The sequence below is a fragment of the Neoarius graeffei genome, chromosome 26 (assembly GCF_027579695.1).
Source record: "Neoarius graeffei isolate fNeoGra1 chromosome 26, fNeoGra1.pri, whole genome shotgun sequence".
In the NCBI taxonomy this organism is placed as follows: Eukaryota; Metazoa; Chordata; class Actinopteri; order Siluriformes; family Ariidae; genus Neoarius; species Neoarius graeffei.
The window spans coordinates 33,079,361-33,095,531 of record NC_083594.1 but is presented as its reverse complement, the minus strand read 5'-3'; the positions used below and the strand labels follow the sequence as shown (position 1 = coordinate 33,095,531).

General features: G+C 41.5%; 1 protein-coding gene across 5 annotated transcripts in view; it reads left to right on the top strand.

Annotated features, from left to right (window-relative positions):
• Positions 1 to 16,171, top strand: part of iqsec1b (IQ motif and Sec7 domain ArfGEF 1b) — a 514,186-nt gene that overhangs the window by 443,490 nt on the left and 54,525 nt on the right. The window lies entirely within an intron of this gene.

The following is a 16,171-nucleotide window of genomic DNA, read 5'->3' as shown; positions in this document are numbered from 1 at the left end:
GTAGCACTACATAAACACAATGTCCATTTCATCTTTCCTGGAGTGGCTGACTCTTTAATCTTATTTAAACGTCTCTGTAATTATTGCAAATTACAGGAAAATCCCACACATTCAGAAGTTATCACATGACATTTATTGGGGGGGGGGGGTTTATAACTGTGTATGTATTAGTTCAAGAATGCAGCTTGCATGCACTTAGTAATTAGTGGGAGACGCACGCAGTGTTGTTTGTGGTTTACAGTTGTGACTGTTGGTTGTTTAGGTCCCAGCAAAATGCAGTTAAAGCTAAATGCCGGTTCAGCTTGGACATGCCGGTGAAAGCCAGACTTTATTTGAACTCTGTTGGCTTTCAGACTGTGGCAGAGGATTTCTGAGGCTTGCATGCTACACTTTACAATGTGCAACAGCTCTTCCTGTCATACACTCACACAGGCTGGGAAGAATGCAACATGCCCAGGGAAGAGTTGAACAACTAATGAGAAGGAGTGTCATGGAATTTTCTCATATGGGACATGTCTTACAACTCCAATTCCAAAAAAAAGTTGGGATGCTGTGGAAACTGTAAATAAAAACAATGCGATGATAATTTGCAAATCATGGAAACCTTATTTTTCATTGAAAATAGTACAAAGATAACATACCAAATGTTGAAACTGAGATTTTATTTCATTTTATATATATATATATATATATATATATATATATATATATATATCTCATCTCATTATCTCTAGCCGCTTTATCCTTCTACAGGGTCGCAGGCAAGCTGGAGCCTATCCCAGCTGACTACGGGCGAAAGGCGGGGTACACCCTGGACAAGTCGCCAGGTCATCACAGGGCTGACACACAGACACCCATTCACACTCACATTCACACCTACGGTCAATTTAGAGTCACCAGTTAACCTAACCTGCATGTCTTTGGACTGTGGGGGAAACCGGAGCACCCGGAGGAAACACACGGGGAGAACATGCAAACTCCACACAGAAAGGCCCTCGCCGGCCCCGGGGCTCGAACCCAGGACCTTCTTGCTGTGAGGCGACAGCGCTAACCACCGTGCCGCCCTATATATATATATAATTTTTTTTTTTTTATTAAATATATGCTCATTTTGAATTTGATGTCAGCAACACATTTCAAAAATAGTTGGGACAGGGGCATATTTACCACTGTATTGCATCATCTCTGCTTTTAACAACACTCTGTAAACGTTTGGGAAACTGAGGAGACCAATTGCTGTAGTTTTGAAAGAGAAGTATCTTGACTTCTGAGAGACTGATGCTCTTTTTGTACCCAGTCATGTTACTGACCTGTTGCTAATTAAACAAATCAGTTTTTTTTTATAAAGCATTATAAAACTTTAAGTCTTTTGTTGTCCCAACTTGTCTAAAACATGTTGCTGACATCAAATTCAAAATGAGCATATTTTTTTCAAAAAAACGTAACATTTCTCAGTTTCACCATTTGATATGTTGTCTTTGTACTATTTTCAATGAAATGTAGGGTTTCCATGATTTGCGAATCTTCACACTTTTTTTTTTTTAAATTTGTTTTACACAGTGTCCCAACTTTTTTGGAATTGGGGTTGTATACCAACAAGGTCTGCTCAGTGTTTTGACCTCTAATCTGCAGCATGGTAGAATTCCTATCATTATTCTTGCCAAAAGATACAAAACCCTAACTGATATATATATATATATATATATATATATATATATATATATATATATATATATATATATATACACTATGGGGTACAGGTCAGGTGAATTGGCTGGCCAATCAAGCACAATGTCATGGTCAGCAAACTGTTTGGTAGTAACTTTGGCACTGTGGACAGGTGCCAAGTCCTGCTGGAAAAAGAAATCAGCATCTCCATAAAGCTTGTCAGCAGAGGGAAGCATGAAGTGCTCTAAAATCTCCCGGTAGACGGCTGTGTTGACTTTAGACTTGATAAAACACAATAGACCAGCACCAGCAGATGACATGGCACCCCAGATCATCACAAACTGCAGAAACTTCACACTGGACTTCAAACACTTTGGATTCTGTGCCTCTCCACTCTTCCTCCAGACTCTAGGACCTTGATTTCCAAATGAAATGCAAAATTTATTTTCATCTGAAAAAAGGACTTTGGTGAGCAACTGAGCAACAGTCCAGTTCTTTCTTTCCTTAGCCCAGGTAAGACGCTTCTGACATTGTCTCTGGTTCATGAGTGGCTTGATATTAGGAATGCAACAGTTGTAGCCCCTTTACTGAAGACGTCTGTGTGTGGTGGCTCTTGATGCACTGACACCAGCCAAAGTCCACTCCTTGTGAAGCTCTCCAAAGTTCTTGAATTGACTTTTCTTGACAATCCTCTCAAGGCTGCGGTCATCCCTGTTGCTTATGCACCTTTTCCAGCCAGCCTTTTCAGCAGTGACCTTCTGTGGCTTACTCTCCTTGTGGAGGGAGTCGATGATTGTCTTCTGGACAACTGTCGAGTTAGCAGTCTTCCCCATGATTGTGATTGCGTGTACTGAACTAGACCGAGAGATACACAGTATTTATACTGTTTTACTCAAACTCAAAATGAAATAATATAATATTTTGAGGTTTGTTTTGTGCTGTAGGCCATAATTGTCAAAATAAAAAAAAATGCTTGAAACGTTTTAGTTTGCGTGTCATGAGTCTAGAATATATTAAATTTTCACTTTTTTAAATAACTGATGGAAAATATTGAACATTTTCATGATTATTCAAATTGTTTGAGGTGTGTGTGTGTGTGTGTGAGAGAGTACGCATGTTTATTATTATGGACTCTCCCGTCATGTTCGACGTATGAAGGTCTGACAGTTTAATATTCAAGTCTTGTGTTTGTGCCTTGTGTGAGACGCCAGACGTGCTCAAGATATCCAAACAGTTCCACAAGTGGGGCACGTGAAAGGATTATCAAGCAATGGTGCTGATACGTTGGCTCGAGATTTTGTGTTGGCTCGCAATTCTCTTGGATGTTTGGGATGGTTATTTTCAACGTTTTCGATACCTTTGTGGCAAAGGCTTCTCCAATATGAACAATTTTCAGCAGAGACTTCCAACACTTCAAGAGGGATTTTAATAGCTTTAAGATTGTAATTTTGCTTGTCTTGGTAACGCAGCCAAAGTCTGCCTACATTTCGTTTGCCATAAGAAAGCTGACTGAACATGAGAATTTTAGGGATCCTGTCATCGCTCATTCTAATGACATGACCAGCCCATCTAAGTTGTGATGGCATTAGAAGACTTCATTGCCACCAACACCACATTTGCTGAAGAGGTCAGGGCTAGAGATCTTGCCAAGTGTAGTCACACATCAAATGGAGACAGTGTTTATGAAAAACGTCAAGTTGGCTTATGTGTGATCTATATGGAGTCCAGGATTCTGAACTGTAAAGCACGGTTGTGAGAACAACTGCATGATAGACACCGACTTTTTTTTCAGTGAAATTTCCCAAACGTTCCATGAGCGATGACGAAGTTTGCCAAATGCATCGGTAGCGTTGGCTGTTTGACAATCTCATCATCTAAAGAGGCACAGTAGTTGACTATACTGCCCAAGTATTTGAATGATTTCACATACTTCAAATCTTTATCCTCAGTGGTAATGGGGATGGCTGGGACTTGATGAACTGGTGGTTTTTGTTTAACATCCTTAACCTGTTTTGGAGTTGGCTTTGGTTGATGGATAACTTCAGGGGTTTTTTTGATGTTGATGGTTAAGCCAAAGGCCTTACAGGCAATAAAGAAGCACACACCGCATGTATCTGAGGCTAATTATGATGCTGTGAGAGAAAAATTTAAATATTGGCAGGAATTAATTTCCACCATCATATGTGGGTCTGTCTGTCCATTTAGAAGAATAAGTTTAGAATAATACAATCTAGACATGTAAAGGTTGAGAGACCAATTCTTGCACTGCTAAGGAACTTGCAACCTTCCACGCACTACCACAGAACCTTAACACTGCTCCTGTAAACTCTGCAGTCTCCCTCATCATCTTGTCTTATTATCTAATGAGCTAGCTGCATTGTTGAATCTCATTTGGATCCTTTTCATTTTTCATTCAAATAAAAGAATATTTCACTTGCTTGATTTGCTTCAGATAGTGGTGTGTGCGCGTGTGCGCGCATGTGTGCAACTGTGTTCTAATCCCAATCCAACACATTGGGCTGTGTTCTAATACCCATGCCTGAATTCTTATCAATCCTGCCTGATCTTGCAGTTATTTTTGTTTGTAACCACCCACAATACATATATTCTAATGAAGTTAGTTGGTTCTGTTTTCAGTCATTCATTCATTTTCTTTTCCACTTACCTACTGTGGGTCTTGGGAGAGCTGGAGCCAATCCAAGCTGATTTTGGGCTTCTAGGCGGGGTACTCCCTGGACAGGTTGCCAGTCTTTCATGGGGTTAACGCTGAGACAGATGCTCATGCTCACATTCACACCTATGTGGCAATTTATGCCGCTTTTCCACTACCAACGCGGCTGAGTTGGGTTGAGCCGTGCCGTGCTGAGTCGAGCTGAGTGGGGCTGTTGGAGTTGCATTTCGACTACAACCGCGCTGAACCGTGCTGGCTGGAAGTGGGTGGACACATTGGGTGGAGTTAGTGAAAGTGGGTGGACGTCACGTGATGTCGTTAGGTGGCGCAAACAGTGACATCAGTGATCTTTTAAGCGGTAGTCTCACGACCCGGATAGTAAACAATAAACATGGAGGACATGTAGTCGTTAGTGTTGCTGGTCTTGGTGCTGTGGCTTGTTGTCACCGACAACGCCAACAGATACTGGCAAGAGCGTATAGATGAGGCGAGGCGCATAAGGCTTCAGAAATTCTCGTAATTCGTAATTGTTCCTCTTCCGGGTTTACGGTGTTTACAGATCCCAGCGTGCTCGCGGGGCGTGTGTGGGCGTGTGAGGACACTCCTCCTCACCAATCAGTGCACAGGGGAGTGTCTCCTCACGCCCCTAGCCCCACTCGGCTCGGTTTGGCTCGCTTCAGCCCCACTCCAAAACCGTGCGAGTTTTGGGTGCTAAGCAGGGCTGAAGCGAGCTGAGTCGTGCTGCTCTGAGGTAGTCGAAACGCGAGCCGTGTCGGGCTGAAGCGAGCTGAAAAAGGGTAGTGGAAAAGGGCCATTAGAGTAGCCAGTTGACCTCATCTGCATGTCTTTGGACTGTGGGAGGAAACTGGAGCACCTGGAGGAAACCCATACAGGCACAGGAAGAACATGCAAACTCCACACAGAAAGGCCCCCGTCGACCACAAGGTTTGAACCCAGAACCTGCTTGCTGTGAGGCGACAGTGCTAACCACCCTTGGTTCTGTTTTCCAAAATATTAAGAAATGAGTAATTTAAACCACAGCAACCAGTTACTTAAAAAATAATGAATGAGCTGTCCAATTTACACCAGACACAATATGCACAAAGTGGCATCTGGTACACTTCCATGTTAATGAACATGGTGGTGTTTTTTTTTTTTTTTTCCATGTGAACTTCATCTGACAGCTTGCTCCCTTATGCATAAGAGTAAATGTCACTCGATCCCACAACTTTTTTTGTTGGTTCATGCTCTGATACAACTCTAGCTTCAGATTCCGACCAAGGAATTTTCATAGTAATGGATTATCAGGCTGTATATTTTATAGAGATAAACAAGCTGCATCTCAGACAGGAAGGAGTGAGCCTTCAGGCTCAAGGAAATGTCAGGACAGCTGATGTGAAGGTCCATAATGTTAATGTGAAGTGTGGTTTAGGGACTGAAATGGAAATGAGCTCTCATTATTATAGACTTGTTAGGTTCACCATCTGTACCTGAGTCAGACAGTTAATTATGAGCTAAACTCGGATCAGCTCATAAAAATACCTCACTGAACACTTCCTGAACTTATCACTGCATCAGCATATTTCCAAATAAATATGCATTTTTTTTGTACAAAGTATGCATTTGATTATGGTTTTGGGTGCATCAAGGATGTTTTACAGGAGTGGAATGTGCAATGTAAATACATGCACGGGTTGGTAGCTTGTAATATTGAGAGCCTGTAAGAAAAGTTTCAGGCATGTTTGACCATTTATGAGAAAGTTGTGAGCGTTTTTGTATCACTGCTCTAATGCCACCAGGAGGTTGCCATGTTGCCTTTTGGAAGGGCGATGTGTGATGTCATTTGGGTGCAAGGCTGAGTGTCGCTCTTCAGTACTGAAGGGGCAAAGCGAAAGGTCTACTAAGGTGACAATGTCGATTTTTCACTATATAGCTGAAATAGTGCATTAATGAGATGCAATCCTGACTTACAGACAAACCCGAACTCTACCTGTAAAACGAGGCTGAAACTATGCGTTATATCACTTGTACAGAAAAAGGCGGGCATATTGTCGGAAACACCCGAGCTGCTTTCCGAATGCTTTCCGTAAAGTGTGACGTCACTTGGAGTACACGGCCATATTTGACAAAATGGACCGTAGCGCCAGCGACATTTCTTCATTCTTCATGGATTTCCTCGGGTATTTCGGACAATGACACGAATAGCGACGATCATGATAAACAAGCATTACCATATCGATTGGTTACACACAAGTGAACAATATGAGTTGTTTTAGTCATTACCGAGGCTTTTTTGACAACACTTAATCAAAGCAAGGCACCCATCATACAAGAAATATCAAGCTGCTTAGCTGCATCAGCAATTATTACGTTTATGCCCAAAGGAACTCAAAATAACGTATCGTACTTAATAAAAAAGTTAGGGAAGCCGTAAAAAGTGTTTTCTTACCCTTTGAACTTCTCTCTTGCGGACTACTGACCATGTTGTCTCGTTTGTCTTGTCCGCTTTTTGGCCGAAGATTGTGGGAACCACATCTGGATTCAGTGCTGGCTTGTACGGTATTCCTAATGCCCGGTGCATCAGAGTTGTTTGAGTGAAACAATTTTCTTCCAAATATTCCGAGCACACAAACTGCGAATGTGCCGTTTTTGCACCCAAAGGACCATTCCAGTCAGCATGTGAGAAGTCGGTCCCTGTGCAGCAAATGGCATTTATCCATTACCTTCTTACTTTTTTTGTACTTTGGGAATTGATGCAGGCTAGTTTTTTCACGTCTGCCATTGTTGCATCCTCCTGTAATGTTCACACAAATCCTGTATAGTAAAGCAATGTTTGTTTACCCTCTTTCTGCGTTGCCGCAGGGGTTGGACTGTCTACCATGGTATTTACAGTAGGCTAGCCTGGTGACGTCTTAATGAGGAAGTTTTTTTATGAATGAGTCGCGAGCATGCTAGCGAGTGCTTATGCTGCCAGGAACGTGTAAAAACTCACGCACTTGCCTTTTCGACAGATTTAGGTAAGTCAGATTGTATGCAGATCTGTTTGTAGGTAGTCTTGCAAGGTTACAGTCCACAGAATAAGGCTGTCACGGTAGCACTACTTGTACCGGGGATATGTTGCCTCCCCCCATTCAGTCACGTAGGAGTACATCAGCTGTTCACTCTTCCCTCACTGTTTATCAGTGACATCAGTATTATCTTTCCCCCTCCACTTTTTTGTTAGAGAAATAGAATTTAACTTTTTCTTCATATAAACTTTTAATGAAATAATCTCCAGCCAGGGGCAGCTTCAAGTCTTACTCGCTATAGACCTTGTGCATGTGACGTCATGGTCACGTGATTATCTGTTTACACCGCCATATTGGGGATCACGCTTTCGCAAGTTTGTAAGTGATGCCCGCTGTCGCGATGTCGTCTTCTCAAGTCTACCTCTCGACTTCTGCTGAATCCCTGGATGTCACAGCAAAAAATCGTTATAGAGATAAGATTGCTGTCTTAGGGGTCGACCCATATATCATTAGTAAGAGTGAAACCAAATCTGCGCTTGATTGTTCAAGTAATGAGCTGCCAGACGTAAGTTACCCCGATGTATATCACTATCTAATCAACACGCCAGGGGGTTACAGTGGTCAGTCACTAAAAGCCTACAAGTCACTAGAAGCTTATAGGTATTTCTCCTCAGGATGGGTACGGAACATGCTAGTTCATATGCGTGAAAAGCGTTTTGTTATTTCTTCACAGGTGTGTACCATACATTGACTTTTCAGAATAGAACTTATTTGGATATCGCTATTATCGATGTTGAAACGAAACATAATCCTGTTTGAACAAAAATAAGAACTTATAGTAATACAAATAGTACCAGGGTCTAGGAATACTGTAATCACTGGCGGCTCGTTAATAGGGGCGATTTGGGCGACGCACTCCCAAACAGGGGGGAGATTTTTTTTTTTTAATCTACTCCTACTACCAACAGTAATGTCATTGTCCAATCAGGCTAAGGTCACGCCTGGTGTAGCCACGCCCTTTTGGGGCAATTTCTGTCAGGTTCAGACTTGCCCCAAAATCTCCCATTGACACTAATGGTACGTACGTTTTTTTCGAAAATCCTGCTCCCAATGCATTTTCTATTAGGTTTTATGTGCTCGCACAAGCAGCGTGCTTACGTCATACGCCTGTTGTGCCACACAAGTGTTGCCAGATTGGTTTTAAGTGCATTTTGGCGGGTTTTGAACATAATTTTGGGCTGGAAAACGCAACTTGCGCGGGAAATGTGTGAACATTCTATGAAGATGGCGGCGAGTGTTGAGTGCAACAATACGATAGCGTCTCTGAAAGAAGTTCCCTTTAGTCGTCGTACCAATGAGGAGAAAACGGCAATCAAACAGCTAGGACCTCCTAGACCGAATTTAAACATCAAGCAAGTGTCTACGAAGGGGGAGAAGACCTACTCAAGAGGTTTTAACAAGAACTGGTGCCACCGGAAAACTTGGCTAGCTGGCTGTGATGTAGTCAGTGCTCGTTTTTGCTACCTTTGTGTTCTCTTCCACCCTGGAAGTAGCACAGCAGACGGTACAGTGATATCTGATATTTGAATTTACTAGGCAAAAGTTGTTTTGTGTGTGTGTGTGTTTTACCAATGGCAGTTTAACATTGCCATGCTTGGAATATTTCAGTAGCCTCAAGTTCTCTCTGACTTGGTGTAAATTAAGCATATTTTCAGTTTTTATATATTGTACAGTATGTGTTCATTGGAGCCAGCAGCACCTTACCTTTTTTCCAACTTGTTAAGCCAAGTTGCACTGACTACAAAACCTTGTGTAACCTTGTGTGTGTATATAGCTAAATAACTAAAGCCTTTTGTGTTCATTGACATGCTTGTAATACTTTAAATTTCCTTTTAAGGCATGGCTATCTGGAGGAATTCTTGGGAAAAAAAACTGCAGAATTTATTTAGAATTATTTGTTAAAATGGTGTAATTCCATATAAAAAAAAACCACATAATTAAGCTGCACATGTTTGTTTGATGGTTATGCTTTTCATCTTTTTCAAAACTTAAACACTTGTTTTGGATTTATATCCTGCCACTTTAATTGCATTCTTTAGAATTGAAGAAATTAGAATGTTTATAATTAAGAATTTGTCTACTTATTATAGAATACTGGAATAATATGAGAAAATAAATGAGTAATCTAATATTAATTGATTGTGATGCCAAATGTTTTGCTTTGAAGGCTTCACAATGAATCTTCCTTAGTTTTAGCCTGGCAAGCCAGACTAAATGTGAATATTTGCCACTCGTAGGCAAAAATATTTTTGGCGCTAGGCGGGTGGGTCTAGTTTACTAGGCTACCTTAGTTTGCCACCTTTAACTTGTTCAGTGGGGCGGCACGGTGGTGTAGTGGTTAGCGCTGTCGCCTCACAGCAAGAAGGTCCGGGTTCGAGCCCCGTGGCCGGCGAGGGCCTTTCTGTGCGGAGTTTGCATGTTCTCCCTGTGTCTGCGTGGGTTTCCTCCGGGTGCTCCGGTTTCCCCCACAGTCCAAAGACATGCAGGTTAGGTTAACTGGCGACTCTAAATTGACCGTAGGTGTGAATGAGAGTGTGAATGGTTGTCTGTGTCCATGTGTCAGCCCTGTGATGACCTGGCGACTTGTCCAGGGTGTACCCCACCTTTCGCCCGTAGTCAGCTGGGATAGGCTCCAGCTTGCCTGCGACCCTGTAGAAGGATAAAGCGGCTTGAGATAATGAGATGAGATGAGATGAACTTGTTCAGTGTTGCCACCTAGTGGAGAGAAGAGATATTGTCTATATTGATATCTGAATTTACCAGGCAAAAACAAGTTCGGCCAATTGATTTGCTACCTAGGTCAATTTACTTCTGTCCTGTGGACATTTACGGTCCGTGTAGACATAACGGGGGAAAATTGCCCCCCCTGAAAAAAAATTCAGGAGCTGCCACTGACTGTAATAGTAATATAAATAATTAATGACCTTCAGTATTATATACTCGTGTCCCAGTCTAATCTCCATGTTTATAATCATAAAGGTGCTACACTCTCAACGGCTCAGCAACAAACCACTCGATGTGTGGCTCATATGCGAGCAGGATGGTGTTATTGTGAGTGGCCACTGCACATGTATGGCAGGTCTGCGAGAAGTCTGCTCACATCTAGCAGCAACACTTTTTGCTGTTGAAACTTGTAAGCTATTTCCTTTTGAGTATGGCACAGCTTTAGTGTTTCTAATATTAATTTTCAACTATTTAAATCAAATTTTGAGCAATTATATTTCATGTAATTGGATCATGAAATATAAAGCGAGTGTTCGCTTGGTTCCCAGTCAACATGTTTAATGGCAGCAATCCACTTCTTCCTCCGCTCTTGATCAGCAGGGAACCGGTAAAACGATAAACCCTTCGTGCTTTTTCTGTTAGAGCACCCTACTGCCACACAACAAGCCATTCTGACTGAAAATGTTAATCACTCTCCAAAAATTTCCGTGTGTGAAGTGAGCTGCGGCTTGATACCCAATATGACGGATAAACAAACTTGACCTCTGACCTATGACGTAGGTGCACAAGGTCTATACAGAGCTTCTGTGTCTTGCACCCAAATGATGTCACAGCATTGCCGGAAACGATCAGAGGGATTTTTCTGATATTAGTTAAAATATTTTCAATGGCGGCCTCCCTGAAATCGTCCATGATGGGGGAATTCTGCAGAGAAATTGACTTTCGGAGATAGATATCTTAGTTGTGTGAGCTCCTTATTTTCAGTTATTTGCATAAATCATTAGTTTATACCATAATCTATCTTCATAACTGTATTTTAACCATGGGCTTTCTTTTCATTTAAAGCTGATTTAGATCTGGTGTGTTGAAATCTGTTCTGGTGCAAAGAACATAGACATCTTTTTGAGAGGAAAATTCTCTGATCTCCGGGAACTCGGTTCAACGGGACAGCAGAGTATCAAGTTGAATCAGTTGTGTTATGCAGCAGCTAGACTGGATTTTGTGATTTTGGAGAGAATGTAGCAGTAATATTTGCTAGCTAAGTAGATTTTTCCAACTGTTAGAGAATCAACATTTACCTTAAAAGGCAAAAGTCTGGTGTGACAGCTACTAACTTATTAGCCCTGCATTTTGTCTTTTTGCAGAACAAAAGTCCTACTGTCCACTTTTTATCTATTGGCTAACATTTCCAATATTTGCAGAGTTTAAGGTCACCTAGACGAACTCGGCACGAAGTTAAACAAATCTCTTTTGGAAGCAAATTCCTCTTGCGCATCCTGAGGGCGCTGACATTTTCATCAAGCAAATTTTTATTTGATTTTAGTCTGACCACTGCTTCATAGCAATACTGTGCAGAAAAGCACTGCTGGGATGCAGGGAAGACGTTCAAATGCCTTCTGCAGTTCTGAGCAGGTAGCATTAATTAAACTGACAGACACATTCCTTTTTCTCAGCATCACTTTGACAGGAGTTTGCTCATCTCAACGTTCTGGATTGATCGGGGGGGGAGATTTCACATTAACTACCGGAGCTTAATGGAAAAATGTAAATCATTCACACTCCTTGTTTTATATGAAAGGCAGGTGGAAGCAGGGAAAGAGAGGATCACAAACTTTCAGGTGATCCAAGATGTATCGGAGATGTGATCTGAGTTTACCCCTTTTTGCATTCTTGATACTACAAGTACAGTAAGCAATTTATGTCCATTCTTACTCAAGCTGTATGCTTGGTTGCAGAGGTGGTTATTAGTCTGTGTGATGGTGAAAACAATTATGCACTCTGTGTTGATTATAGTCATGATTCAAATCATATTTCATACTGATGCCACTGTAACATCAAGGGAACATATCACAAATGAGGAGTTAATGAGCGTTACTGGCCTACCGTTTGGTGGGTAAAAACATGATCAAATGTAATTGCTCTTGGTGGGTATATTGCTTTTCCAATTATTCGGTATGACCAATTGTGTGCAGATTTGTGAGCACACACTTCAGCCCAAAAACAGACTTTGAGTCATTATGTTCAATCTGCTGCTGTGTTCATGGGCACATAAACTAATATGGAGCAGAAAATTAAAATAAGAGCTGGGTTGCCACTTGGTGAGTAGAACGAAAACAGTCACAGCTTACAGTGAGAGTAAAAAGTATTTGATCCCTTGCTGATTTTGTTGGTTTGCCCACTAATAAAGACATGATCATTCTATACTTTTAATGGTAGATGCATTCTAACATGGAGAGACAGAATATCAAAAAGAAAATCCAGAAAATAACTTTAAAGAATATATATTAATTTATTTGTATTTCATTGAGGGAAATAAGTATTTGATCCCCTAGTATGCATTAGGAGTTCTGGCTTTCACAGACCAGTTAGACACTCCCAATCAACTTGTTACCTGAATTGAAGACACCTGTTCTAACTAATCACCTGTATGAAAGACACCTGTTCACAGAATCAGACAATCAGACAGATTCCAAACTCTCCAACATGGGTAAGACCAAAGAACTCTCTCAGGACCTCAGACACAGGATTGTTGACCTGCACAAATCTGGAATGGGCTACAAAAACATTAGCAAGATGCTGAGTATTAAAGTAACAACCATTGGTGCAATTGTGAGAAAATTTAAGAAGTATAACATGACCATCAATAGACCTCGGTCTGGTGCTCCACAGAAGATTTCACCTCGTGGGGTGGCAATGATCATGAGAACTGTGAGAAATCGGCTGGCAACCACACAGCGGGAGTTAGTGAATGACCTCAAGGCAGCTGGGACCACAGTCACCAGGAAAACAATTGGCAACACTTTGCGCCGCAATGGATTAAAATCCTGCAGTGCCCGAAAGGTACCCCTGCTTAAGAAGGCGCATGTGGAGGCCCGCCTAAAGTATGCCAATGATCACCTCAAAGATGTACAAAGTGATTGGGAGAAGGTTCTGTGGTCAGACGAGACCAAAATTGAACTATTTGGCCTAAACTCTACTCGTCATGTGTGGAGGAAGAAAAATGCTGCCTATGACCCCAGGAACACTGTGCCCACCGTCAAGCATGGAGGTGGAAGCATTATGTTTTGGGGGTGTTTCTCTGCCAAGGGCACAGGGCTACTTCACCGCATCAGTGGGAAGATGGATGGAGCCATGTACCGTGCAGTCCTGAGGGACAACCTCCTCCCCTCTGCCAGGAAGTTGAAAATGGGCCGTGGTTGGGTCTTCCAACATGACAACGACCCGAAGCGTACAGCAAAGGCAACAAAGGAGTGGCTCAAGAAGAACCACATTAAGGTCATGGAGTGGCCCAGCCAGTCTCCGGACCTCAATCCAATCGAAAATCTATGGAGGGAGCTGAAGGTCCAAGTTGCCAAGTGACAGCCCACCAACCTTAATGATTTAGAGAGGATCTGCAAAGAAGAGTGGGCCAAAATTCCCCCTGATATGTGTGCTAACCTTGTGGTTAACTACAACAAATGTCTGTCCGCTGTGCTTGCAAACAAAGGCTTTGCCACCAAGTATTAAGTGCTTTTAGCTAGAGGGATCAAATACTTATTTCCCTCAATGAAATACAAATCAATTAAAATATATTCTTTAAAGTTATTTTCTGGATTTTCGTTTTGATATTCTGTCTCTCCATGTTAGAATACATCTACCATTAAAAGTATAGAATGATCATGTCTTTATTAGTGGGCAAACCAACAAAATCAGCAAGGGATCAAATACTTTTTACTCTCACTGTACCTTCTTTAAATCACTGAGTATCTCAACATTCTTATTCCAGATCAGAAGAGAAAATCGCAAAGACCACACACTGTAGCAGTGTGTCCTTCAGTGCTTCTTTCTTACCATTGCCACACCTGAAGCATCTGTCTTACAGAAAAAATCTCCGTAATTTTTCCTTTTTTTCCAGTGTCATTCATCATGGTTTAGAGCACTGACTCTGAAGACTGTGTTCCTCTTGCTCAGAATAAAAGAGCTGTCCTCTGAGAGATGAGAAGGCACCAAAACAAAATGAAAATCTCATTTCACTCCTCATTTTGAAATGGGCATCCAGTGCATTCTGAAGGCATCAAACATCAGTCACTGAAGCACTCAGTCATTCCAGCTCCATGGAGCCCTGAACAGAGACGGCATTAAATCTGTTGCCAATTGTATCATCCAACACATGTGTCTCTCTTTTTTTTTTTATGCTCTTATGGGATGTAATTCCACATTTAAAAGCTGCAGTTTCATCATTGAATGATATGGCAATGAAAATGGGTTCACAAATTACTGTAAACCACCTACATACCAGATGTTATGTTGTTGTTCTGATCAACTGAGCCTGAGGGTCTTGTACTGCAGCCTGATCAGACTGAAAACAGTGAGGTCACCATGAAAGACTGTGTTATGGAGGTTTTTCTCTTTAGCTGAGTCATTCCTGAAAACGTCGTCCTTCTGTGATTAATCCAGGTTCAGGATCACTCTGCATGGGAGTGAGGCAAGTGGAAAGCAAGAGCTTCCACTGAATGTGTTTGTCAAGCTGTAAAAGAAGAGAATTTGGTCATTTGATGGTCATGACTGCTAATACTGTTTGGTCATGCTGCCTCAGTATGAACTTGGTAATGGTAATACACCAGTGGTTTTTCAGGCTAATTTCTTGCTACCACACCTGTAGCATATGTGAATTACCCCTGATGGTAATTTCGACATGTTTTTGTGCACTGAGTACAGAATGCAAAACCGTTTTACTCAAACCTTTTATTTGTCATTGCCTAGTTTTGAAATCGGTTGCTGATTATGCTACTCAGTCCCAGTCTGCCATGTGGTGTACCACACATTAATGTTGACTCTAAATGTCAGTAGAAAATAAATAAAATTCTGTCTTATGAATTATCCATCACTTAAGAAATTTTGCTCAAATTACAGTACATTAGCTACATTCGTTGTTCTGGTTAACATTGAATGCCAGATTGCTAACTACCATAACATTTATTTCCTTGTTAGCTTGAGGACAAGACAGTTTTAGGATGATGTTTCTTTATATATTTCAGTTTCAGCGTGGTGATAATTGTAGTTTCTGGGTAACCAAATGACAGGGCAAAATAATTAAAGCATGCCTGGTGGGCAAACAACGTCTGCTCATTAGGTGTCATCAACATAAACATGGAACTATTTCCATTTCAGCCTAATGGCTTGTACGTACCACAGTACCTCAGAGAAACACTTTCTGCATTGTTGTAAAGTTGCAAAAATTTACAGAACTTGCATTTACACATTCTCTCCTGTCGACTTTGTTCTCCCTCTGTTTGTGGGTTTCCTCCAGGTTCTCCAATTTTCCTCTCACCTCCCAAAAAACATGTAGGTAGGTGAATTGGCTACTCAAAATCTTCCCAAGGTGCGAAATAAGTATGTGAAGGTGTATACATAATGTCCAAAGATGGACTGACATCCTATTCAGGGTATCTTGCCACCTCGTGACCAGTGTTGCTGGGACAAACTCCAGATCCACCTTGACCAAGATAAAGCTTTTAATGATGAACGAATTCATGGCTGGTGTTTTTTAAAGGTGTACAGTTTGGAATTTTAGTTAAGAATGATATAGTCTTGTATTGTATAGAGCAATGTTTCTCAACCACTGGGCTGTGGCTCAGTTTTTCAAGATGGAAGCCAAATACTAAATAGTTCAGGATGTTGTGGTGTCCCAAATCTGGTAGCTGGTTTGCCATACACTGTTCAAGTGGAATCAGTATATTTGTGGGTAAATTAAGAAGAAGCAGCCTTTATTTTTCTCGCATTCCTCCTCTGCATTTAACCTGTGTGTGTGTGTGTGTGTGTGTGTGTGCACATAGACAGA